The following is a 25,990-nucleotide window of genomic DNA, read 5'->3' on the forward strand; positions in this document are numbered from 1 at the left end:
CCCACGCTGGCCTTAACAGTATTATAGAATTGTGGAAAACAAGTCTTGCTTTGGCGAGCCCTCTGAGCCCATAGTCTAGGCTGCAGGAAAATAGGTAGAGATTAGAGTCTGGTTATAAAAAAAAAACAGGTGGTGACTTTGAATAAAGATGCCCTTTTGATTTTCTCCAAGCTCTTATTTTTGCTCATAAAACCATCAGGGACATCTATCTCAAGAGAGATTCTAAGAAACTAAGCCGTGAGGTCTTATCACGGGAGGAGGAAATATTGCTTCATAACACGGACTGGGCTTCCTCTTCCCTACACCACCATCATGGGGCTTTTATCACATCATTTTCTGTGTGCTCCTATCTTTGTTTTGTCATGATATTCTGAATGCAAATAATCTCTTGCTCTTTTTTTAAAAAAAAATCCATTTAGCACTGTAAGGCAGGACAAGGGTACTTGGAAAGAGTAATTACATTTCCTGTTGATTTCAGATGGGTGCCAACAACTCAGTCTTTAATTTCGAAGGTATTGTTCACATAGTTATTTCCTTTTTCTGTATCAACATGATCTGTCCTAGTTTTTAAATAGGGCATTCTTTTCTACAGTGGATATAGAACTGTATTCCAGTGAGATTTCAAGTCTTTGCAGTACAAGAGCTTGTCAAAACACTGCAGCTCATCATTTTAATAGTCTTTTTACATGAGACTTCCTAAGGATAAATGAGGAGAAGTGTTCCCTGAGTTAAAAAAAATAAAATGATAGATTTAATCTCAATCCACTAAAAATTCTCTTTAGTTCCATTCTAAGTTGATGCCTTTTACTTTAAAGCCAGAAAGGTGAAAATATTTTAAGAGAGTCTTTCAGATAAATATTTGTAGGATGTGGTTGTTTAGGAATAAGTTCACCCTTTTTACTAGGATTGTCTTGTTTCAAAGATTTTTTTAACACAGAGATTCTGAGAGAGTAATAAACAGGAAGTTCAAGTTGTAGGAGAGGGGGGAAAATGTTGTTTAAGAATGTAGACTGGGGTTTCTCCTCTCTGTGTACCTGTCATGGGACTTTTATCAGCTTATTACTGTTTTCATCTTTGTTTTTATATTGGTATTCTAAACCTAAATAATATTTGCCTTTGGGCTCCTTTCCTGATGAATCAGAAGTGGCTTGAAAAAACTCACGAGAAACATCTTCCATAACTCCTTTAAGAATAATTGGGAGGCCTGGGTTGGTTCCATATTTTGGCTATTACGAATTGTGCTGCTATGAACATAGGTATGCATATGTTGCTGTAGTTCTCTGAATTCAACCCCTTTGGAAAGATACCCAGGAGTGGTAGAGCTGGCTCGTATGGTGGCTCTATTCCCACCTTTCTTAGGACTCTCCACACAGATCTCCATAGCGGCTGAACTAGTTTGCATTCCCACCAACAGTGTAAAAGAGTTCCTCTTTCTCCACATCCTCTCCAGCATTTGTTGTTATTTGATTTCTTTATGCTTGCCACTCTGACTGGGGTTAGATGGAATCTCAGTGTAGTTTTGATTTGCATCTCCCTGATGGCCAGTGATGAAGAACATCTTTTCATGTATCTATTGGCCCTTTGTATCTCTTCTTTTGTGAAGTGTCTATTTAGTTCATGTGCCCATTTCTTGATTGGGTTGCAAAACTCTGGGAAATACATACAATGGAATTCTACTCAGCCATAAAGAACAAAATCATACCATTTGCAAGAAGATGGAAAGTCCTGGAGAACATTATGTTAAGTGAGATCAGCCAAGCACAGAAGGAGAAGGTACATATGTTTCCTCTAATATGCCCAAACTAGGGAACGTAGAGGATACCAGTGGTACTGCAGGTAATGGAGGGGAAATACCAGCAAAGCTTGAATGGAAAGATAGGGGAGGAGGAAGACTGAACTTGATTAATGAGGGTCTACATCCGAATATGTATAAAATTATGACTATGTCATGGTTACCCTGAACAATCACGGGTGGGAGGGGGGAGGGAAAACAGGGGTGGGGGGGAGGGCACCAAGTATAGTTTATAAATGTTCAATAAAAGTATTTTAAAAAAAGAATAATTGGGAATGGGAGATGACTGAAGTTAGGTTTGTTGTTTTTTTTTTTACCAAGAGTGGGTGATTTACCTCCCTAAGTCAACTATGAGATGGGTCAACTTGGGAGAGAGTGAAAGACATTGTTTCGTGTTGTGTGTCTGAATCCATTTCTGGGTGATGGCTTTCATGCAATGAAAAGTTTAAAGAGAAACCTACAGGATTAAGAGTGATTTTCTGCCATTTTGCAAGTAAAAGTCCAGTTTCAGCCATGCTAGGCCCCAATAAAGAGTAGAAATGCCATATATATACATATATATATATATATATATATATATATATATATATATATGTAAAAGGTGGAGGGAATTGGAAACCAAATTCAGACACAGCAAAACCTATTGCAGTTGGGAAGCACATTCTATACAACAGCAGTTTCCAGTGATAAAAACAATGAGCCCAGTGAGTCCATACCATCTGTATCCTTCATCTAAAAGCTGCTAAATTTTACAGTTCTATAAAGTATCACCCATCCAACAACATCGGGGTTTGCGGGCAGCCTCCGCTACTTAGTGAGGGTCTTTGCAACTCAGGAAGACCCTGTTTCAAAATAAATAATAAAAAAGTAGGGCTGGGGGGTCTAGCTTGAAGGTAGAATGCCCCTGGCTTCCACATCCCCAATACAGCAAAAAAAAAAAAAAAAAAAAAAAAGAAGGAAATAACACTGGGTGTGGTGGCAATCCTGTAATCCCAGTGCTTGGGAGGCTGAGACAAGAGGATCACAGGTGTTTTGGGTTTTTTTTGTTGTTGTTGTTTTTTGGTTTTTTTTTTTTTTTTTTTTTTTTTGTGTGTGTGTGTGTGGTACTAGGATTCCTGGAAACCCTTCTACCTCCCAACTACACTCTCAGACCTATTTTATATTTTTGTTTGGAAACAGGGTCTCTTAAGCCAGCTCGGCTGACTATAGGTCTGGGAGTGTAGCCCAGAGGTAGAAGGGTTTCCAGGACGCCCAGTACCACCAAAAAAAAAAAAAAAAAGTGCTGTGCACACGTATGCCAGTATTAGTGTGAACTCCATTATGAAGTGAACTATAATGCGCCAATAAAAATATTAAAATAAATTAAAAGAGCAAAGCCAAAACAGAGTTTAAGCCTTGAGAATAATGATATATAAAAAAACGAACTAGTACTTTTAAAACGTTCTAATCAGCCGGGTATGGTGGCGTATGCTTGCAATCCCAGCACTTGGGAGGCTGAGACAGGAGGATGGCACAGGTTCGAAGCCAGCCTCAGGTACTGAGTGAGGCTCTCAGCAACTTAGTGAGACCCTGTTTTCAAATAAAATATAAAATAGGTCTGGGAGTATAGGCTGGAGGTAGAAAAGCCTCTGGGTTTTACCTCCAATACCAGAAAAAAAGGGAGGGGGGGTTCTAATAATCCAAACAAATACAGATTTTTAATATTATTGAAATCTCATTAATTTATGAAATAGTAATATTAGTAAAAATTTAATAATCTCTTGTTTCCTGTAATTAGTATAATGAGATTAGTTAGTATGAGTAAGCTTTTTGGAACCCTTTGATCCCAATTTTTGTGTCATGTTGAGACTTCCTTATTGAACATTCATTGTGGATTTCTGCTCTAACTGGAGACCACCTCAATTTAAAATCCAGGCATGGTAGTGCATGCTTGTAATCCCAGTACTTGGGGGGCTGAAACAGGAGGATCATAGGTTCACGGCCAGCCCCAGCTACTTAGTGAGGCCCTCTGCAATTTAGCGAGACCCTATTTCAAAATAAAAAAATAGGGCCGGGGATATAGCTCGGAGATAGAATGCCCCTGGGTTCCATCCCCAGCTCCACAGACACACACACACACACACACACACACACACACATCCACTTTCAAACACTATGTAAGAATATAACATAGCCAAGAATATACGTTACCTGACCTTTGACATCAAATCACCTTAGAAATCAGTGCAGCTAATAAATCTTTTTGCCACATTTCTCTCTGGCCAAGAGCTCATATAGAACCATCATCAGTCCTTTCCTCAGGGTTGATATTTCAGCACATCTTCCAAAACCAATTAATGTCTGTCCTTCCTCCTCTTCAACTGACGTTTCAATGAAAGAATAAGTCGAAATTGGGCATCGTGGTACACGCCTGTAACCCTAGAACTTGGGAGGCCAAGATAAGAGGATCACAGGTATGAGGCCAACTTCAACAATTTAGTGAGAACTTCAGCAGCTTAGTGGGCCCCTGCTTTATATTTGTACATTTTATTTATTTTAATAATTTTATTGGTGCATACTTTTATAGATATGGAGCACAGAGGTAGAATGCCCCTGGGTCCAATTCCCAGTACCAGAACGAGAAAGAACAAAATTAGGATGAAAATACACACAGCCAGTAGTTCTACTAGTTCTTAGCATAGAAGAAACATACAGGTCATACTCCAAAGTCACGGAAACTATGACAAGCGTCACCTTTAAACACGGCCCTGCACTGCCCAGTGAAGACTGTGAATCGTCAGAGGTCAGAGTACTATTATACAGTGGAGCCAATCACAAAAATGTTTACTGAGCACCTGTCCTCTGAGCCAGCCCTGAGCTGAGTAGGAACGGGGACCCCCTGGCCCAACGGGCGACAGGAAGCGTCACCCACAGCGTTTATAAGAAATGACCTTAAAGAATGAAGGACACCAGACAGCCATCCGAGGAGAGGCGTTCAAGACAGGAGAGAGTCTGCCGGAAGAAGCCACGGCCCAGAAGAGCTTGGTACGTTCCCCAACCCTGTGAGGCTGACATATTGTTATGAGGGTGTGGGGTGGGAGCAGATGGTTTCAGGAAATAACACCTGTAAAGCAGTCCTAAAGCAAAAGAATTAAATTTCCCTTGTCCTTTTATCTTTTGCCATCAGGGCCTTGCATATTCCAGGCTCTCAACCTTGCCTAGAACCTAGAATATGTATGAAATATTTATTTTTTTAAATTTTTTATTGGTGCATTATATTCATACATCATATTGGAGTAAAAAAAACTCGTGTGTACAGACATGTACACATCACTGATTTAATGTACACATCACTACCCAATTCCCACCCCATTCCCTCCCCGTCCCTCCTTCCCGGTAAGTGTCTGTCCAGGTATTGGTTATGACTTTCCATATGCTGTCCTTCTCTCTGTCATTAGGACAGATCAGCGGGGAATCAAACCCTGCCCCTGACACAAGAATAGCACAGGCTTTGCTCACCTCCGGGATCTCTGTGATTGTGATTAGTCACTTTCTATGAAATCCTCAGTTGGGATGCATGGAGCCCTGCATCCCAAACACCCACTTTCTAAGGGCTATACATACCAGAAAGGAATAGATGCATCCTCGTGGGTCCCTCCTCATCTCTGCATGTTTTATTTTAATTGGCTTTTCTCTCTTTTCATTTTTGTGGTATCATATTGTCTCCCATAAACCATGAGAGTTGGGCCAGGCAAGATGGCACATGCCTGTAATCCCAACACTTGGAAGGTTGAGACAAGAGGATCATAGGCTCAAGGCTAGCCTCAGCAACTTAGCAAATTCCTGTCTCAAAAATTTTAAAAATTTTAAAAGTGGGCATGGAGTCTATCTCAGAGGAAGAATGCCCTTGAGTTCAATCTCTGGTACCACAAAAATAAATGAGTAAAAAAAATTTAAAAACCTCTCAGAGTTGGAAGAATGACGCCCAGACGGCTGGTAAAGTCAGACCACCTGTGCTTTGGGTACAACAAGCCCTATCTACAAGATGGGTCCATCTATATTACTAATTTTTTTTTGACATGGTGAAATGGGCAGAGAGCTATCAAAAGCTATCGGTCACTCCGCAAGACTGCTGTGGGACGGATAGAGCCATGCCCCCTGCAGATGGACCACTCTACCTGATTCACGTCAGCAGTCCAGCCAGTGATCATTTTAAGGACAGACAGTAGTTCTGGCATGTTCTGAGTGACAGAGTCACGACTGAGGGGAACAACGCCCTTCATCTTTACTTGTGAAAACACAGTTGGCTTCCTCTTGAGGTCAGCATATAACACAGTTAACAAAACCTCTCTGAACTCTTCCTCGGTCCTTTGAAATTCAGTACTTATCAAGCCTGCACCAAGTATGAAACCGTCCTGGAGGGCCAGCCTCCTTCAGCTCAGTCCTCAAAGCCTAGCACGGTACCCTGCAGCAGTTAAATAATAACAATAATATTAACTATGGTGACCATAGTTTCACATTATTTTGACTGCCGTAGAATGTGCAAAGGCCCAGAGCATCCTTTAATGCAGGTATAACTGCCCTTGCTTCACGTACGGAGACGCTGAGGCTCAGAGTGATCTAGGAAATTCTAACACACAAGAATGAGAGGCCTCTACTCAGGTCTTGTGGATGGAGGCCCTTCTAATGTTCTTCCCCAAGACTCTATGGAACAGCATTTCCTGTTCTCATCAGCTGTTTCTAGAGAATCTCCATCTCCTAAAAATGAGATTGGCCCTCTTGGATTCCAAGTTAGAAATCATAATCTCACCTTCGGGCCACTGTGCCAGGAGATGGGCCCTTTAAGGCTGCTAGGTGTGACTTTCCTTCTCCTCGGCGTCTTTCTACGATCTAAAAAATCAAAAACTTTAGTTTCTACTTCAAAGAACATGGTCTTTCAAAGCCGGAAGCGTTCAACTCTCATATAGTCAGCGAGAGCCACCACGGAGCCCACAGGGAGGCCTAACGGACCATTTTGAGCTGCTTGGAATTAAAATCACGGATCTTCACGTATGAATGGCCATAAGCAGGCGTGAGAACACAAGCATAGGTAATTAAGCTCAGAGGAGGATCTGCTGGCATTCAAATGGCACTTTCTTGGCATAATAATATGACTGGTGTCCACCGTCACTCCTCACTTCTGCCGCAGTAAAGCCCAAGAAAAAAAGTGGCCAGCAGGCTCAGAAGGATCGGCACAGCTGCAAATGCAACTAACCAAGCCTCCAAGGGTTAGCAGGAAAAAAGGCTAGATTTGTGCTCTTGAAACTGAGTTCTTCTTTCCCTCAGTTTGGTGGCCTTCTTTCCCATGTTTTGCAAATTTCATTTGCATCTTAATTTCCTGTAGGTTGCCCAACTCCAGACCGAGACTTGAGCTGTTGTTTCCTGCACAACAGCACATGACCGTCTACTCTGGTCTAAAGTCCAGCGGCTGGCCACGGCAAGTGTCTGCCCACACTTTCTAAGAGTCCTGGGGGGGCTGCCCAGGGGTGCTCTGATGAATGAAAGAAGCATGGGAAAGTTGGTATGAGTTTAGTGATGGGTGATACCTGAATCATACGAGCCATGTCCTCTCAATAGGGCAAAATCAATGACACTAAAGAAAAGAAAATCGTGAGACCATGACCCACTAGAATCTTATCTAGGAATTTTACCTGGGACAAACATCATTGCCACCAAATGAGAGACAGATACATAAGGAGATCTATCATTACCTACTGTGAAATGGTGCCGAGAAAGCTGACCTCTTCCTGGGACCTAACTTCTCAATCTCTCTGGAGTATGTCTTCGAGGACAGTAGCTGGGGCTCCTCTCCCATTCTCTTTTAAGGTCAAGGATCTCCCACCTATGGCAAGCAGAAAATCTGACTCCTTAGAAAAGCGCATCTCTCTGCGCCTTGAAAATACCAATCATCCACTGTAAGGATGGATAAAGGCAAAAAAATAAAGAGAGCCTGGCATGGAGACCATGCAGATGTTAACTAGTAAACCCACGACTAGCGCACCCTAAACTGACTGGAGTTTTCTGTTTCTATTTCCTATAGGAGAGAATTCTGAAGATGCCACTCTGATAACCTTCCATTAGGCCTCTTGTATGTATTCACTGTATGTACTGCACACAATAAAGTTTGAGCATGTCCAGCAATCCATCTGCATCTGATTTTTGTCTGGGGGAAAAAAAAAATACTTGAAGGACTCTTGGATTGAAAAATCGATCCATCTCCCGTCTTGTCTTCAAACTATTTGGTATCGATCCTTTTCAGAGCACTGGTGCCTTCAAGCCAAAACCTAGCTGCGCTATCAAATGAGCTATATCTGGGAAATTGCATTTTAAACACAACTTAGTTTCTATTTAGTTCCATAACACGGCACGTATTTCCTGACTTGAGGCATAAACACATTCAGTATGATCACCACTTGGTGATATTTTTATGAATCTAGTACTACTTGTTTGTATCTCAGATACCTAAGGAAATACCAAGGACCGATTTTATAAACCCTATTTGTGGAGGAAAATTTACCAAGAAGAAATCTAGCTGGGTGTGGTGGTGCATGCTTTTAAACCTTGTACTTGGGAGACTGAGACAGAAGGATCGGGTTTGCGGCCAGCCTCAGCTACTTAGTGAAGCCCTTTGCAACTTAGTAAGACCCTGTCTCAAAATAAAGAATAAAATAATAGGGCTGGGGGTGTAGGTTGGAGGTATAATGCCCCTGGGTTCCATCCCCAGTACCACAAAAAAAGAAAAAGAAAGAAAATCTCCTTTGCAACTTAGTAAGACCCTGTCTCAAAATAAAGAATAAAATAATAGGGCTGGGGGTGTAGGTTGGAGGTATAATGCCCCTGGGTTCCATCCCCAGTACCACAAAAAAAGAAAAAGAAAGAAAATCTCCTAAAATAGATTTCAGTTTAGAGTTTGGTCTAATCTACATCATCTGTTCATCTAAACTGTTGCTAACTGGAAAGTGACCCTTATTTGACAAGTTTCCTTGGTCATTCTGCTGTGCATTCAGGTTTGGGAAACTATTTTCTGCCCTTAATTCTATATGATAATCAATATGCAATATACCATTGAGAGAATGGTGATCGCTGACATAGCAACGCATGTTCCAGGAGGTGCTTTGGGGACTTATGCTATCACCCAGCAGTGTGGAAGCCATTTCAGAATCCTCTCTCAAAAGGCTCACCATACCAGAGCAGCAAATTAAATAAAAATGGATCCAGCTACTCAAGGGGTGGGGGAGGAGCACTATTGTTTAAAGCTGAATCTCCATGACAACACCCAATCAGAAGACGGGTCAAGCTTGCTTTTCCTGCCCTCACTGAGCCACAGTGACTTTCTTCGGCAGAGGGAATAGATGGAGCTTCATGAGATCACTTCGGGAAACTAGGGAGAGAACACCTCTGTTTATTTAGCCTTTTAAAATCTCCGCCTGTGCTTTTCAGGGAGTACACATGGTCAGGGTGATCTTCAGTTAATTTTTGCTGTTAATAAATTAGCCACCATCGTATGGAGGGCGGTGTTATGCCCAGGATAGACCTGGGACATCACAGCCTGCCCCCCTGGATGCTAACGCAGGCTTGACCCTGCCTAGACGGTGATGTGAACACATTGCTTACTCCCTGTACGCTGGTCTTATCATCTTTAAAGTGGGGATAGTGTTAGTAAGTACTTCAGAGCATTTCTAATGGGATTAAATAAGTCAGGTAGAATCTTGAACAGCACATGGCATAATAATTCACTGCTAACTCATGATTGTCTCCAATTCAGCCAGCCCTAGCTGTCAGTCCATTCAGTAGCCACCAGCCACACGTGGCTAATTCAATTTAAACTAATTAGAATTAAATAAAATTAAGCATTTCACTCCTCAGCCACACAAGCCATCTCCAAAGCTCGGTAGGCACACACAGCTCCCATTGTGAATGACAGTGAAACAGAAGGTCCCCATTGTCACAAGAAGGACAGCAGCGAGCCACGGATAAGCAGCAAATAGAAGCATAAGAATTCCTCTACAGGAGAGACCTGTGTTCCTTAGCCTTCGCCACTACTTATGAAATGGTCCACAGATTGCATTTGAGTGTATTGGGGCCTATTTCTTTGGTAACAGCTCGTAACAACAACAACAACAACAAAAAAGTGGTTTACATTGTAGAGAGTTCAATGAATATTGTGAGGTAATAACAATGGCTCCAACAAACTGGTGGTCCAAAATACTCTTCTCTAAGTCGGGAAGATTCCTCCAATTCCTCGCATAAGCTATTTGCGCCATTCTGTTTCTTTGGACTCTACAGCTGAGCATAATTCCTGTAGCAGAAAGGTTTGTTTTATCTATTTCTATTTATTTATATATTTATTTTATTTTTATTGGTGCAGCGTAGTAAAATATGTGTCAACAGGGTGAAAGATAGTAGCATGCGTATCTATGTTCATAGCTGCACAATTCACAGTTGCCAAACTATGGAACCAGCCAGGATGTCTATCAACAGATGAATGGATTGCAAAACTGTGGGATATGTCCACAGTGGAATTTTACTCAGCCATAAAGAAGAACAGAATTACATCACTTGCAGGGAAATGGATGGAACTGAAGAACATTATTCCAAGAGAGGTTAGTCTGGGACAAAATGTAAAAATTTGGATGCTCTTCCTGATAGGCGGAAGCTAGGAAGAAAAACAGTAACAGGAAGAACTCTAGACAAAGGAGGAGAAACCACAGATGAGCAAATAAGGCGACCTAAATGAAGGGGATGGGAGGAGGAAGAGGTAAATTCCCTAATGTACGTGACAGACATTCACAAATATAGCAAAGTCAATCGCTAAGCCAATCATGAGATGGAGGGAGGGGGAGGGAATGGAGTGGGAATTGGGGAAGGGCTAAATGAGTCCTGTGTGTATGTATTCCTCCGCCATCTTCTGCTCCACTAAGATGTATGACTGCAATGCACTAATAAAAAAAATTTTTAAAAGCATTCCTGAACCATCCAAAGGGCAGCAATGTAAATATATACATACATGCCACCCATTCATCAACAATAGGAAAACCACCGATAAATATTCAATATTCAATATTAATTATAATTTTTTATGGAGACCGGTCCCCACCCAGGTATATGATATTTCCAGCGCATCTCACCTGTGCTTGGCCAATTTGGGGACTCTGATGTTGTCTTGAAAACACCTGCTTCTTTTCCCCTGAAGTGCCAACAGTTACTTCTCATTTGTCTTCTGCGTGGGTGGTCACCAGCCTCGTGGTCTGTCAGGTGCTTTTTAAAGATTGAGATAGGAAAATTAACAAATGCAGAGCAAGGTCAGAAGATGGTCATTGTTTTCAAGTAACAAAAGTGTTCTGTGAACCATGAGTGATCCTTGCTCTCAATCACGGTTATACACCATGAGAACGTCTACGGTTAAGTAGCCTACAGCTACCAAGGAACCTCCCCACGTGTCTCAGATGGTCACTCCACTTACAACTCCAGCTGGAAAACAACCAGTCTGGAGGAGACTCAGAAGAAGCATTTTTTTCTTTCTGGAAACTTGCACACAAGCCATGCATTTAAGGAAAAAATATTGATTATATTGATTATGAATCTTATCAATAAAGTGATATCAGTAAGTCTCCCTTTCAGAAACACAGAGAAGGATACAAAGAAAAATGTCTACCTGATTTTAACAAGTTAAATCATCATCAATTAGCTGTTATAATCAACTTGCCCTGGCACAACATTTGACGCATTTATTTTTGTATCTGCTTGCATGGGTGGCATCGTGTTCCCTCCCCAGGGACTCTTGCCAAGGTAGGGGACGTTCTCCACGTTTATCCAAGTACAGCCTAAGCTCGGGAGGTTAAGAAAACCTTCCCTGGAAGAAAACCATCACTGAAACTGAGAGCTCATTCTGAGCCCACCGAACTCCAGTATGTCTTCATTAAGAAGATGCAACACCCTTGAACTGATGAGATCATTTTAAACCAAGGAGAGAACTAGAACAGATCCTTCATTACGGAACATTCAGATTCACAATGCTGTTGGGAAGCAATATTTCGTTTTCTCCTACCCATACAAGGTCATCAACAGTGAACATCCACAGGTCATCTTATCTAGGGGAAAGGAAATAGCTCAGGCCAGAATGGAGAAAAAAGATAGACAGCAGTAGAGGAGCAACGCATTATTAATTCTAGGTAACAACTGACGCTGGTTCTCTTCCCAAGGCCAGAAGGCTGGCAGGGCGGGAGATGAGAGAGTCCGCGATGGGAGGGAGGGAACAGCCTTCCAATGAGCTCTTCCATTCAGCTCTCGCTTTTGGGTGCCAAACATTCGAGAGACCTGCCATTATTGCCAGAGTTATAATGAAATCACAAAGGCCCAACTTAAAACCAGCCATCTCTTGTTCAAATTGTAACTTTCTCTTATCTACTAGTCTTTTTGGCAATGAAGAATGTGAAGCCTGACCCCCAAACTAACCAGTTGGGGAGTCTACATGTAAAAGCTGATGTAGAAAAATCTGGGGCTCCCCCGGAAGTCTTTACAACCCAGAGAGAACAGTTAACTCCTTTTTGGATATTACCCATTGACGCTTCCTGAGTCATGTGCGGGGTACTGAAAGCAGGGGAAAATGTAAGGGGACATTCTAACCATGGATCAAAGGATGATCCTTAGCCCATGTAAGGGGGCAATCTGGGCTCAAGGATCAGCTTAAGTCAGACTGCACGGAGCAGCAGTGGCCACGCCACACAACACATACATCCTCCACCCAGGACCAACCAGCCTCTATTCCAAGCACCCACTTATTCAGCTGTGTAACCTTACAGGACATCCATCACTAGGCTCATTTTAAAGATGAAGAAGGCAAGACACAGAGGTCTTAAGTAAATTTCCTAAGGCATCATGGCTGTTAAGTACAGGATTTTAGAGACAAGCCCATACCACCTGGGTCCAGGAGCCATGCTACTAGCCAAGAGACTGCTGCGCCCCAGTGGGAGGGGTGAGGGCAGCTTGAGGTATACCCATTTTTTTTTCAGTAGAACTAGACGTGGAGCTTCTCAGCTCTGTTGCTACTGACGTTTTGAGCTGGGTGATTCTTTGTTGTGGGGGGGCTATTACAAGTACTGTAGGTCGAAAGTTTAACCGTAATTCCTGGACTCTCCACTAGGAGGCAGTAGCACCTCTACCCTGTAGTTGTCAGCATTGAATACATACATACCAAAAATATATATAATAAAAAAAGTTCAGAACTTCTCAGATGTTTCCTGGGGCACAATTGCTTGCAGGAATTGAGAACCACTAGGGTAGTCTATGATGTTATAGCTGGTGAATGGGAGAAAAAAAAAAATATATATATATATATAAACAACTGTGAACATACTCAGGTACTATATCTCGAAGGCTTTGGGAATGTGTCCAGTAGTGAGAAAGGTGCCATTTGGGGTAGTCAAATGGGAGCAATAGAGAAGATAAACTGCAGAATAGGGGCAGGAGGTTCTGAGAGCAGCAGTATATCCTCCTGAGTTCTCACCTTAGGAACAGGATGTTTTCTGGGACCCAAAAACTACTAATGCTAGGGGTCGCCCAGATTCATTACACGCCAAAGCTCAGGCAATTGTTCGACCTAGAGGCATCTAGGAGAAGGTAAATTCCTGACCCAGAAGCTCAGAACTCTAAATTTAGTTTTCCGAAACTGGGGGAAAGAAACGGACCGCGCAGTATTCAGAAGCAGCTCTAAATGCCGGGCACCTGATGACGGTCATGTGAGCTTTAAGGAGAGGCCATCACTGGGGCAGTGTTTATAATTGGTCACCAAAGAGCACACAAGAGGTATTCTTTCTCCAAGTATCTGTATAAGCAAAGATTTCAAGCCAAGGGTATACATTTTCGGAGCAGCTGTTCTTTTAAGAAGAGAGCAAAAAAAATTGATTTGTTATAAAACAAGAAGTGGCCTAGAGTTTTCCTAATTTGAAACTTTTATGAGTAACCTTGATCTAATTCAGAACTGTGCTTCAGCTGGTAACTCGAGAGTGCAATTCAGTCCAACTCTCAAATATCAGTTTGTTCCTTTTCTACTGCCCATTTTACCTATTGATGAGTTCTTTATGATGTTATTAAAAGGATTAAGTAGCTTTTCTTGGTCCTCTTTGCAAGACTGGCACGACTATTTTTAACCTAGTGCCATTCCAGGCTTATAAGCAACTTAAAATAACCTGGGAGCTAACAGGGCACAGCCCACTGGTAGAGTGCTTGCCTAGCATATGTGAGGTCCTGGGTTCAATCTCCAGTACCACAGCAAAGCAAAGCAAAATAAATTTTAAAGACTTATTTATCTAACAAAAGTTATCTGACCCCACAGGGAGCAAGCAATACATGTTTGACTACAGAGCCAGCCCACTAGGAGTCAGAAGTATGGCTCAGTAGACAGCCATGGCATGACTCTGGAATAAACATCTTCCCATCTTGGCTGCCTCTACTTTCAATGCAAAGTTGTGAATTCCTTTTTTTTTTAGCAGATTCTTCCTAGAATCAGCAATAAGATGGCACAAGGCAAGGTCCAAGGATGTGGTTCTGTGCATGGCGGACACTCGGTAATCAGTACACTTCCAACTGGCATTTAAGGGAACCAGTCATGACTTTTGGAAAGTCAGATCTGGGAACCTTTTAGTACCTTCTCCTCTGTTCAAATAAGAAAACAACCCGCCTCGAAGAAAGATGCATGCATGCCTGTTTCTCCTACAACATTCCTCACCTCAATACAGAGCCCGGCCCCCAACACTCCTTGACCCTGTGGTCTCTGTTACCACAGCGAGGAGGCTGGAATTGTAGGCTCAAACCATCGTGACAGATCTGCTGTATCCTGCAAGCAGAACCAAGCCTCTGCCCGCATTGTGCTGGGCAAAATATGCAACAGAGAACACTGTCTTCACCAGCTTTGTATTTTAAAAAAAGATACTCAAATAGAGAGCTCCAGTTTAAACCAGGCATAATTTTAAGCAGCTGGAGTGTTTTCAAGCTTTACAGTTTGCCTTTGAAGAAGACTGCTAAGCTTTTAGATTCTTCATAAATAGTAAATAGATTTAGTCATAAATATCCCCTAATATGTGCTTTGTTCCTCTTACTCTGAGGCGAGTTCCACTTCTGATTAAACACGATAAATAATTACACAACATCCATTGAGCAGGGATAACAGCCACCGAGAAGTGCAGTTTTTGTACCAATGAAAGATGTTTAGAGACATCCGGCCCCACACATCTGCCATGCATTGTGGGGGAAAGCGGTACTGAGCATTGTGACATTTCCAGATTGCCAACAGCTGGCATGGCTGCAAAGAGATTGAAGATATAAGGAAGAGATTCAGGTCATGAGGTTAAGTGACCAGTTCTCACTCCTAGACAATGTGTTCCTTGCCTAAGAAACAACTGTCTCCTTCCCCTACACAGAACATCCAGCAAGCACTGAGAAGGTATCATCGATAGATCCCTAAGCGCCTAGACATGAAGACTAGTTTTTCCCTTTCCCCAGGGAAACAGGAGCATGTTTATAATATCTAGGGACTTATTCATTTCAGAGTGGGGGTTAGAACTAAGCAGTCCTGGTGTGAGCGGGATTGAGAATCTGGCCTAGAAACAGAAGGATTTTGCCTGTGTTGTCTTTCTCTGCACCATTGAGTCTCCTTGGCCACTGGAGAGCTACATCTTGAAGCTCAAAGATACCTATGGTTGCCTTTATCTCTTGCCATCCCTTTTGGCCTCAGTAAAAGTTGAAGGGTGCAATGTAGCTCCTAGTAGGAGCTAGACTCGGTCCAGAGAGCTGGATGGTCAGCTAAGAGATCGGATCCCCAACCAAAGATGCTCTGTACTAGAATTATCTGCAAAGTGAACACCAAAAGTTGAACTGAAGTCAACATTGTTCTTTTGAGGTGGGCCTGCCACTCATCATGTGCAGCAAGACATTTGCAGACAGCAAGCTTCCCGAGAGCAGGCCGTGGCTCCGTCCTCTGGCACCATCCTGGCCGGTGAACAGATCCCCTGTTTATGGAGGGGAGTTGGAATTCATGTGCGTCCAGCTAACATCAACTGAACCCCAGGGATTATATAGAAGAAAAACGGGGAATAATATAGAAGAAAATTTTTGACTCTACCTGATTTTTACCATGCACACTGACATTCAAGCTAACCCCATGGAAGATGTGACTCTGCTAGACACAGCATTTCTGTCTAACCACACAGTCATCGTATAATTAAATACTCACTGTGAATACTTGGTATAATTCAATTGGCTATTGTTGTCTGAAGGTCTTTCTGTCACTCTGAGCAGAAAACATCAACATGGCAAGTTATAATTACACTTATGAGGTGTTTTAAGTTATTCTCCTTGGCACAATACTATTTAAACACCTAGAGTAATAAAAGCATAAATAATAAAATATTCAAACCCCATTTCCACTGTCATATATACTGATCTTAATTGCAGACCGCAGAGTTTTACCTAATTGCTAACAGCAAGTTGGCTCTTGAATAATTAGGAGGAGGAGGGGAGGCGACTTATCACTGGAACAGAGTACAAAAGCACTTTTGTTTTTGAAATGTCACAATGACATTTCTGAAAATACAAAAAAGCCAGCAATAAAACCCCAATGCAAAAATTAATCCAACATCATATCTGATGGCAAGACGATCATGGCCGAACGTGGACGTTTTGCCCCTCAGGCTCCCTGGGCTCGAAGCTCATCTTCTATCACTTAGACAGACACCTTTCAGCATGTAACTGGTTTAGGATGAAGTTTTAGCCACTGTATTTTAAATACACCTAATGACAGCTGCGGCCAAGAATCATGCTCTGGTACAAAGATTCATAGCTCTAATCCCAGGACCAGAAGATCTTCAATGCTTGGGAACTCATTACGGTGAAAATTCTTGGGCCTCTCTAGAAATCTACCTAAGCAGGATAGGACCCCTTGATCTGTCTTTTAACACGCCCTGCATTTATGTCTAATGCACACTACTGCATGTTACCTTAAAAGAATAAGGGTCCTAGTTGGTGTCTGTAGCCAAGGATTCTTTTACGGCCCCTTGAAATGTGGCACAGTGACAATTTTCTCTTGGACTCCATACTGAATTCTGTTCATTGTGGCATTCACTCACTTTGCAAATAATTCTAATGTGGGTCCTCTTTTGTCAGGGATACCTCTTAGCTGACTACTCAGCTCTCTGGACTAAAAGAGTCCTCAGAGTCTAGCTCTGACCACCAGTTGTAGTATTATTGCTAGAGGTGGCTTTGCTGCCTCCAGTCAGAGCATTTTAGCAATGGAAGGGCTCATCAAGTCATTTCAATCTATACCATCTCCAAGAATATGATTTTCATAATATGCTTGAATACCTTCAATGATCAGGAGCCTACTACCACCCCCACCCAGTCTTTCCCATATTCAGAGACCTAATAAGGGCAAGCTCTATACCAAATGTTGTGCACAGCTGACTCATTTAGTGATGATATCTGCCAAGGTGGAAGTTATGATGGTACATTTGACCCCTGTAGAAACTGACGCTGAGCCGGGCGTGGTGGTGCAGGCTTGTAATCCCAGCATTCGGGAGGCTGAGACAAGAGGATCATGGTTCGTGGACAGCCTCAGCTACTTAGTGAGGCCCTCCGCAACTCAGTGAGACCCTGTTTCAAAATAAAGAATAAAAAGTTGGGCCGGGCGTCGTGGCACACGCTTGTAATCCCCGCGCTTGGGAGGCGGAGACAGGAGGATCGCGCAGGTTCAAAGCCAGCCATGCTGGCTTAAGAGACCCTGTTTCTAAATAAAAAAGTATAAAATAGGTCTGGGAGTGTAGCCTGGAGGTAGAAGGGCTTCCAGGAACCCCAGTACCACAAAAAAAAAAAGAAGAATAAAAAATTATGCAGGGGTTGTAGCTTGGAGGTCAAATGCCTCTGGGTTCCATCTCCAGAACCACAAAAAAAAAGAAGAAAGAAAGAAAGAAAGAAAGAAAGAAAGAAAGAGAGAGAGAGAGAGAGAGAGAGAAAGTAAGAGGCTGAGAGGTTTTTCAAATTGACAAGGTCACCTAGATGATGATTCTTTTTTTTTTTTTTTTAACTGAGGATTCTAACTCTAGTAGGCTATACCCTCAGTCCTTTTTTGAAAAACAGGCTAAGTTGCTGAGATTAGTTTCACTAAGTGAGATTGGCTGTGAACCTTCAATCTTCCTGTCTCAGCCTCCCATGTACAACAATCATAGGAATGCACCACCACGCCTTAGCCACATGGCTTCTTATACTAATATACATGCTGGCGTAAGAGACCCTGTTTCAAAAATATAAAATAGGTCTGGGAGTGTAGCCCGGAGGCAGATGGGCTTCCAGGAACCCCAGTACCACCATCAAAAAAAAAAAAAAAAAAGAAAAAACATTTAGAGAAAGATGCATTAAAAAAAAAAAGGTTGCCAAAAATGAATGTTGGATTGCATTTCAGCATGTTAGCCTTTTCTGAAATACTGAGGCTTTCTGTTCAGTCATGTATTCCCCCCTGGCCAGCTCAGAAGGCCGTCTCTTCCAGAATCTGAACTGAGAGGCCAGTGATTCCTGTTTAGCCTGATGACGGCCCCTACGCCTGCCTCTCCTACTGCTCCCATTCAATACAATAGAGCAGTTGCCATGGAGACTGATGCTTGACATTCGGCTCTAGTGTTGGTACCATAATCTAGGGTACCATGTTCAGTTGCCCTAGTCACTGATATGGCATCTGTATCTTTCTTCTGTAATTGAAACCATCCATTGTAAAGGAAAATGAAAACATTATTTTAAAAACACCAGCAGATGGTAGAGCCTTTAAGGTCAATAGAAATTTTCCAAATCACTTAGGCCAGATGCTTTCAAAGCATTCCCAGGAACTAATTTAATACTCGTGGACTCTGCCATGGAAATACCAAGTTTCCTTTATCTTTCCTGCTCCTCCGGGCTCTCCATCCCAGACAGATTGATTGTAAGTGGCCACTGGCTGTGAACTTCTGCTGTGCTCACGGTTTGTACTCCGTGGGGAACTTAGTCTTGTTCTTGGCCGGGTTCAGTCTCTGTGGCACCGTGATCAAATACACACTGTAAAGGTTTCCATTTTTTTTATTTCCCATGCTCAATAAAGCAGGCTTTTCACTGACTTCAAATTTAGAAAATTGAATCTGGAGGCGCTTATAAAATTGGGTATCTTATAGAACATGCATCTTGGTTAATTTCACATAATCATAGGATTTTACAGGATGTAACAAGTTTATTTGCTGTCATTTCTATCTGCCTTTACTAAATCTCTGATGTTTTAATCCTTCAATCTTTAGGCCTGACAATACAAATCGAGGTTTTCTTTTTCCTTTTGTAATGTTTTTCTTATTTTTTCACCCCCTTAAATATCGAGGATGGAACCCAAGACCTTGCACATACTAGCCAAGACCTCTACCAATTAGGTACATCCTCAACCCTTTTAATTTTTTTTTATTTGTGCATCATAATCATACATCTTAATGGGGTAGAAGATGGTAGAGGCATATATACACACATCACTCATCTGATGTCAGTTTTCATATGCATGAAAAAGTGAGATGTAGAAAAAAACAGATTGAGACTATTATTGTGATATATGCACATATCTTATACACTTATATGCACCATATTTGTATGCTTATATGTATAATACATGTGGTCCGTAAGTGGAGATCTACAACATAAAAAAGTATACTATTCCTAGGTGGGTGTGGTGGGGCGCATGCTTGTAATCCCAATCTCTTGGTAGGCTGAGACGGAAGGATCACGGGTTTGCAACCAGCATGAGCTGCTTAGTGAGGCATCTGCAACTTGGTGAGACCCTGCTTCAAAATAAAGAATTAAAAATCAGGCTGGGGGTAATAGCTTGGAGGTAGAATACCCCTGAGTTCCATCCTCAGTACCACAAAAAAAAAAAAAAAATTGTTTAAACCAAAAAGTACTATTCTTACAGTATAAGACTTATACTACTGCTTAGGTTTAGATTTTTTAAGACTTTAAGCCTATTTCCTCAGAGTACATTAACAACCTATAATCAGCCTAATTTTCAGGACAAAAGAACACAGGATGCTAAAGATCTAAAGCTATTTTCATTAAAATACAAACACAACTCTGATGTTTGAAAGTCCCCCCAGGACCAACTTTTCCTATAGCAAAAGATTCTGCAGAAAGTGCAGACCTGTCACCTGGTGAGCACACGACCCCCGCAGAAGGCCAGTCATTGCACTCCAGGTCATCTTAGGGTGCCTTGCTCAGCTCTGTCCTTTGAATTTCTGGGACCTTTTCAGATGGCTCCAGGAGGAGCGAGTCCAGGAAGGCAACTGAGGCAGAGGACCAATCCAGTGTGAGTAGCTTACGTGAACACTGTGCCAGCCGCATATGCCCATGCTGTGGCAGGCGGAGGGATGGCGGGGCTGTGGACCTGGCCGGGTAAGCGACACAGGCTGTGAGATGCCCAGCCCCACCCCACCTGGATCCGGCCTTTCTTCCCATGTGGGATGTTTTTGCCCACACCTATTAGTATGGGATAAGACGCCACAAAAATCGTTCTATAATCTCCTTTTGCCCCTATTCTCAATGCTGTGATAATCTACATGCTATTCAGTACAGACACTGTTTATCTCTTCAAATGTACCATTCTGTTGATCCAGAACCTTGCTCACCTGTCCCTGTCTCTAGTCTACTTAGGGTCACCTTTTCAGGGCATTTTTCTCAGCTATCTAAAACCTGTGTCCTCCCATGCTGAGGCCCTACCTCTCAGTGTGTGTGTGTGTGTGTGTGTGTAATGGGGTAGGTTGTCTCTTTCTATCAGTCGATCTTTGGTGAGTGTTTATTAAGGGTTAGGCACAATGGGACAGCTCTATGTCATTATGATACATTCTTTACCCGGAAAATGCATTATTCTACGATTGGCATTGATCTCTATTCCATGAGATCTTACATACAGGAAAACAATAGTTTGGATGAGGGAACTTGTTCAAAGGTACAATAAAAAGCAGAGGTGGACCCCTAAGGGACAGTTAACTTACAAAAAGGAAAGGTTGACTTGGGTTGTTTGGGGGCACTCAGCACCTCCACTGACTTGAGTCCTGCCATAGGCCAGCACATCATGGCAAGGATTGCCCATGTGTGGCCAGCAAGTGAGAGAGAGAGAGAGAGAGAGAGAGAGAGAGAGAGAGAGAGAGAGAGAGAGAGAGACAGACACACACGGGGAGGGGGGGAGGTCCACTTCAAGGGCACACCCCCTCACCCATAACCTGAAATCCTCCCATGAGGCTCTGCCCCTTAAAGGTTTCACCACATCCCAACAGTGCCCCCTGGGGACTGAGTCTAACACATTTGCCTTGGGAGCCACTTAAGGTACAAACTATAGCAATATGCTACTTACAGGGCAGGCATATGCCTCCTCAGCTTATCTCTCCCTCTTTCTGCACTGACTTAAGATACGCAATTAGGCATCATGAAGCAGGCTTGTGAGGACATGTTATGAGTTGGATAGTGAATAACTTTCACAATGAGCCTTTCTGTCATCCTGCCATTTGTACTCTGTTATATCATCAAGTGTCTTCTTTACTCAGTTATATCTGCAAATACCGTCTCTCTAAACAAGGTCATATGTGCAACTACTGAGGGTTAGGATGGCAACATATAATTTTTTGGGAGAATGGAGGCACAATTTAGTCCTCAACATGGCTCCTGTTGAACCTTAAGCTGTAATAAGAGTTCAGAGATCCTGAGAAGACATGGTATGCTTTGGGGATCCACTTCTGCTTCCTTCTGTAGCTCTGAATGAGTTCTCTCATCTGTGAGTTTTTCTATGTATAAAGCAAGGGGAAAAATAGCTACGTCATAGAATAGTTTCAAAATTAATGCCAAAAAAACATTCATAGAATAATGCATACTCAGGGCACAGCAGTGATTAAAACTATAAAATAAAGGTGTTACAGTGAAATGGGCTCCTCTGCTGCCACCTGGAGAAAGAGCCATGGGTTCTGCTTCCTTAGCAGTGGTTTGAGTCTCCTAGAGGCATCTGCCCACCCAAGAGAAGCACACAGTCTGCAGAAGTTCATGTGGAACCAGGTGTGGTGGCACAACCTTGTAATCTCAGTACTTGAGAGGCTGAGACAGGAGGATCACAGGTTCAAGGGCCAGCCTCCCCAATTTAGTGAGGCCTTCTGCAAATTAGTGAGACTCTGTTTACAAATAAAAAAATTAAATAGAACTGGTGTGTAGCTCAGAGGTAGAAGGTCCCTGAATTCAATCCCCAGTATAACACACACACACACACACACACACACACACACGAGTTCACGTGGACATAAAAGAGCTCATTTCTAAACCCCATCCATAGCACATCTTTCCTAACCTTCTGACGCAGAATGGGAAGGCAAAAGCAATCTCAGCTAAGCACTCATTTCCATTTATTTCATCCTATTTTACTGACAGTGTTATCTAGTGAATACGGCCGGGGTGGAAAACAGGACACTTTACTGCTCCGTGCTATCCAGCAAGCTTGGAATTTTCCTTAATGCCTTATTAAACAAATCAGACTCCATTCTGGGAAAAGATACTTGCAAAGGTTTTCATTACACATAGGTAGAAAGGAATAGAGAGAAAAAATGAAGCAACCATTTCTGTGTCACAAACCAAAGACTAAAACCCACCCTGGGTGCCTTTCAGATTTCTTTACTTCTCTGCCTTAATTTGGTGAGAATGCCAGTGGCTTCTCTAAGCTGTGGGTCAACAAGGCCAGGAGTGATAAAGGAAGCCTGACAGCAATGAAGTTTCTAGAAATGTTCTTAACACACCCCTCTTTTGGTCTTAGACCAAACATATTGGCATCACCAAAGGCTATTTAGATACTTGTGTGTTTAACTCCATCCAAGATTAACTGAGTCAGATCCAGAGTTTGGTAACATTCCTGCGTGATTCCTATCATACTAGTTGACAGGTACTCTTTGGCACTGGTCTGCTGTCCCATCCTGCTTCATGCTCAGTCTTGTACACATATAAATACTCAGCTACCTAGTACCAGCCAAGAACCCACCACACGGAGGTCCCTCTGGAGATATTCCTCTAGGGACTAGTTGGTCTCACAGACTAGAACTAAATTCATTTACTGTTAAGTGTAAAGAGACACCAATTGTGAGCTCAGCTGTGTTGGTGACGAGAGTGTCCAGCAGCTTCTACACCGGACCCCAGTTTAATTCCACCTCTGAAGCTTTGCAGGTAGGAAGGTACACCACACATATGTCCAGCCAGTGGCAATGAACCCAGCTGGCAGCTTCTCTTCCAAGCCAAGGTAGTGGCTAAACTTAGAGTTCACCTTGCTTCACAAACATGGTGCTTGAGGTTGGCTCTCCCAGGACCACAAATGTGGTTTCCAGTGTGGGATAGTAATGGCTTGCTACTCTTACTTTCTTCTGCAGGATTATAAGAGATTCATACAGGAAATGTTGCAAGCTTAGCTACCAGTATTTGGTCTCATTGCTCTTCAAATACACATTTCTACCCTACAGACCACCTGAAAACTAAACATGGCCCTATCTCCAACATAGCTGACCCCTTTCTCTCCTATTCTGAGAAAAGTTCATGCCAATTGGTCCAAGAGTGAGTGAACAGATGTCAGAACATGTTAGTCTGACTTCCTTTGAGACTGTACTAGACCTCATACATCTATTATTTATTTCAGTCCTTATAATCCTTTAGCTTAGACTGTTTCTCAGTGAAGATAACTCACTATTGTCCTTTTAAGAACTGCATCTGCTTTTTATCTGTGTCTTTTGTTATCAATCCTGCGATTTCCATTCTGTATTTTTCCTACTGGTTTATATAATCGTTTTGAAAAAACAAGTAACCAAATTTAAGACAAAGACTGTTTCTTTAAAGAAAGTACTTTCCGAACTAAAAGAAACAATGTTTTTATGGGGGGTATATAAAGAAAGTAGCAAAATATTGTATACCTGTTCTTTAAAATCTTTTGGGGAATGTCTAAGGAATTCTGAATATAAATGAATTGCTTCATCTGTGTAACTTACACTTCAAATGCTTTCTGCAGCAGGAAATACGTCCTCAGGTGTAACAGGCTCAGAGGGAGCCATTATATAATTTTCTAAAGTAGTTAAGTGACTGTATCTGCTGAAAGATTACAGCATGTTAAATATGGCCAGCATCCACTTCCAAGAAGTCATTTTAGGGCTTGGATGCCACATACTCAATGTTAGTATTACTTGCAGTTAAAGTAGGAATCATGTGCCATTCAACTTAATAAGACAATATTCTTTTCTGTGTGGGGATAATAACTTAGCTGGCGACGATTATATAAGAATGCGGACAGATCACTGTGATATCAGAAAAATCTTTCTGACTATTTGCTTATCTCTGAATTAAGATGAAGTGATGGCTGGTAAAGATGAAGGCAGTATGGCCGTAGGCTGAGTCCCGCAAAGGTCCCCAGGGGAAATACATTGTTTGCACAACTTACCAAAATATTACAGATACCCAGTTATCGCACAACTTCACAAATCCATACATTAAAACTGAGATTAAATTGCACAGAAGATTCATCTTGTCAAAGCCCCTGGTGCAGAAAGCACGCGGGAGTGAGCTGAGTCTTCTGAAGCCCGTGGCAGACATGGCTTGGACTTGCCCCAAGGTCTTTCCAAACTGGGCAGCAGCCTCAGACCCAATTTCTCTGAATATATGGAGGAGAAGCAAGAATTCTCTGGAGATAGAGAAAGAAAGAGGAAGAGGAGAAAGAACAGGGGGAGGGGAGAAGGGAGAGGAAGAAGAGAAGGAGAGGAGAGGAGAGGAGAGGGAGAAAGATGGCTCTGGGTTTACGGAGGAAGAAACTCCCAACTGTCATACTTTCAAAGCTCCCGATCTTTCTAGAAACCCCTAGAACTAGCTCCATCCTTTGTGTCTATGGCCCCATGTGAGTCGATCCTTGTGAGGTAGAGTGAGATGGGATGGACAGGAGCCCTGGGGTCATCGCAGTGATGAGACCCAACACCTAGATGTTCAGTAACTATTTCTGCTAAATGCAAATAAGCAGCCAGGAATCTCCAGCAACACTCAACCTTCCGGGGAGCTGAACTCGTGGTGGGATGTGCTCTGCAGTTGCTCAAAGCCCGATAGTTAATACCATGCACGGTCAAAATGTAAACTAAAACATCTTGCATGCCAGAGATGGCAGACTGAGTGAAGAAAGGCCCAGAACTAGAAACCATCCCTTAGTCAGCCAACCTCAACACTGGCATTTCCCAAGTTTCCAAAATTCAGCTTACTTTACAAGGATTTCAAGCCACAATTCCTATTACACCGGTAAGCACCTGCCTTGTAATAAAAATCATGTATTTCTGTATATCTCCTATGGCTGCTAAGACAAAGAGCCGTGGGCTAGAGGGAAGGCGACATGTGGTATTTCTCAGGTCTGACTTAATCGCAGTGATAGAAAATGCTTATTAAAGGTTTATGAGTGCAAGTTTTCACTGAAGAATTTGCTTGTATAATGCTCAAAATTCACCAAATGAGTAGGTTCCATTGTTACCCTTCTGAATACGTAACTGAAGAGGTTAATCGGCTTGACCAGAGTCACAGGGCAAGAGACAGCCGGGGGTCCAAGGCCCAGCTCCAAGACTGACTCATTAACACACCTTCCTATGTCCTCTGCACGTACAGAGAGGCCAAAGCTCTGACTCGCAGCCTCCTTTCTTTTTACTCTTGTCTTGGCACATTCTTTTTTTACTTTCCACCCCATATTTGTCTCGTCTCTTCCTTCTTTTCTCATTTATACGTCCTTCTGCAAAGAAGTTGCAGGCACTCAGCAGCCCTCCCCTGAGCCAGGAGCTAACCCTCAGAGCCATTCATGCCCCTTGTACTCCTGACTCCATCATTCATCCTAGGTGCAGGATTATATTAGAGAGCCTAAGGTCTAGTTCACCTGTCTGAAGCCTGGGCCAATAGATAGCTGACTAACCACGCGCGGGGTGTTGGCCAAATTCACAAACACACAGGAGGGGATTAACTGTGAACATGATTTGGTTGGCACCCATGCTGCCCTCTTCCTAACAAGCTTTATTAAAATGCTCACCCCCTGCCAGGCGTGGTGGAGCACACTTATAATCCCCACGCTTGGGCGGCTGAGACAGGAGGATCTCACAGGTTCGAAGC

The 25,990-nt window shown here is 42.6% G+C and overlaps 1 protein-coding gene across 1 annotated transcript in view; it reads left to right on the plus strand.

Annotated features, from left to right (window-relative positions):
- GRM7 (glutamate metabotropic receptor 7) overlaps positions 1–25,990 on the plus strand; it is a gene marked incomplete at both ends in the record, with an annotated part of 645,729 nt that overhangs the window by 603,146 nt on the left and 16,593 nt on the right. The window lies entirely within an intron of this gene.

The sequence above is a fragment of the Muscardinus avellanarius genome, assembly GCF_963383645.1.
Source record: "Muscardinus avellanarius genome assembly, chromosome: 22".
NCBI lineage: Eukaryota > Metazoa > Chordata > Mammalia > Rodentia > Gliridae > Muscardinus > Muscardinus avellanarius.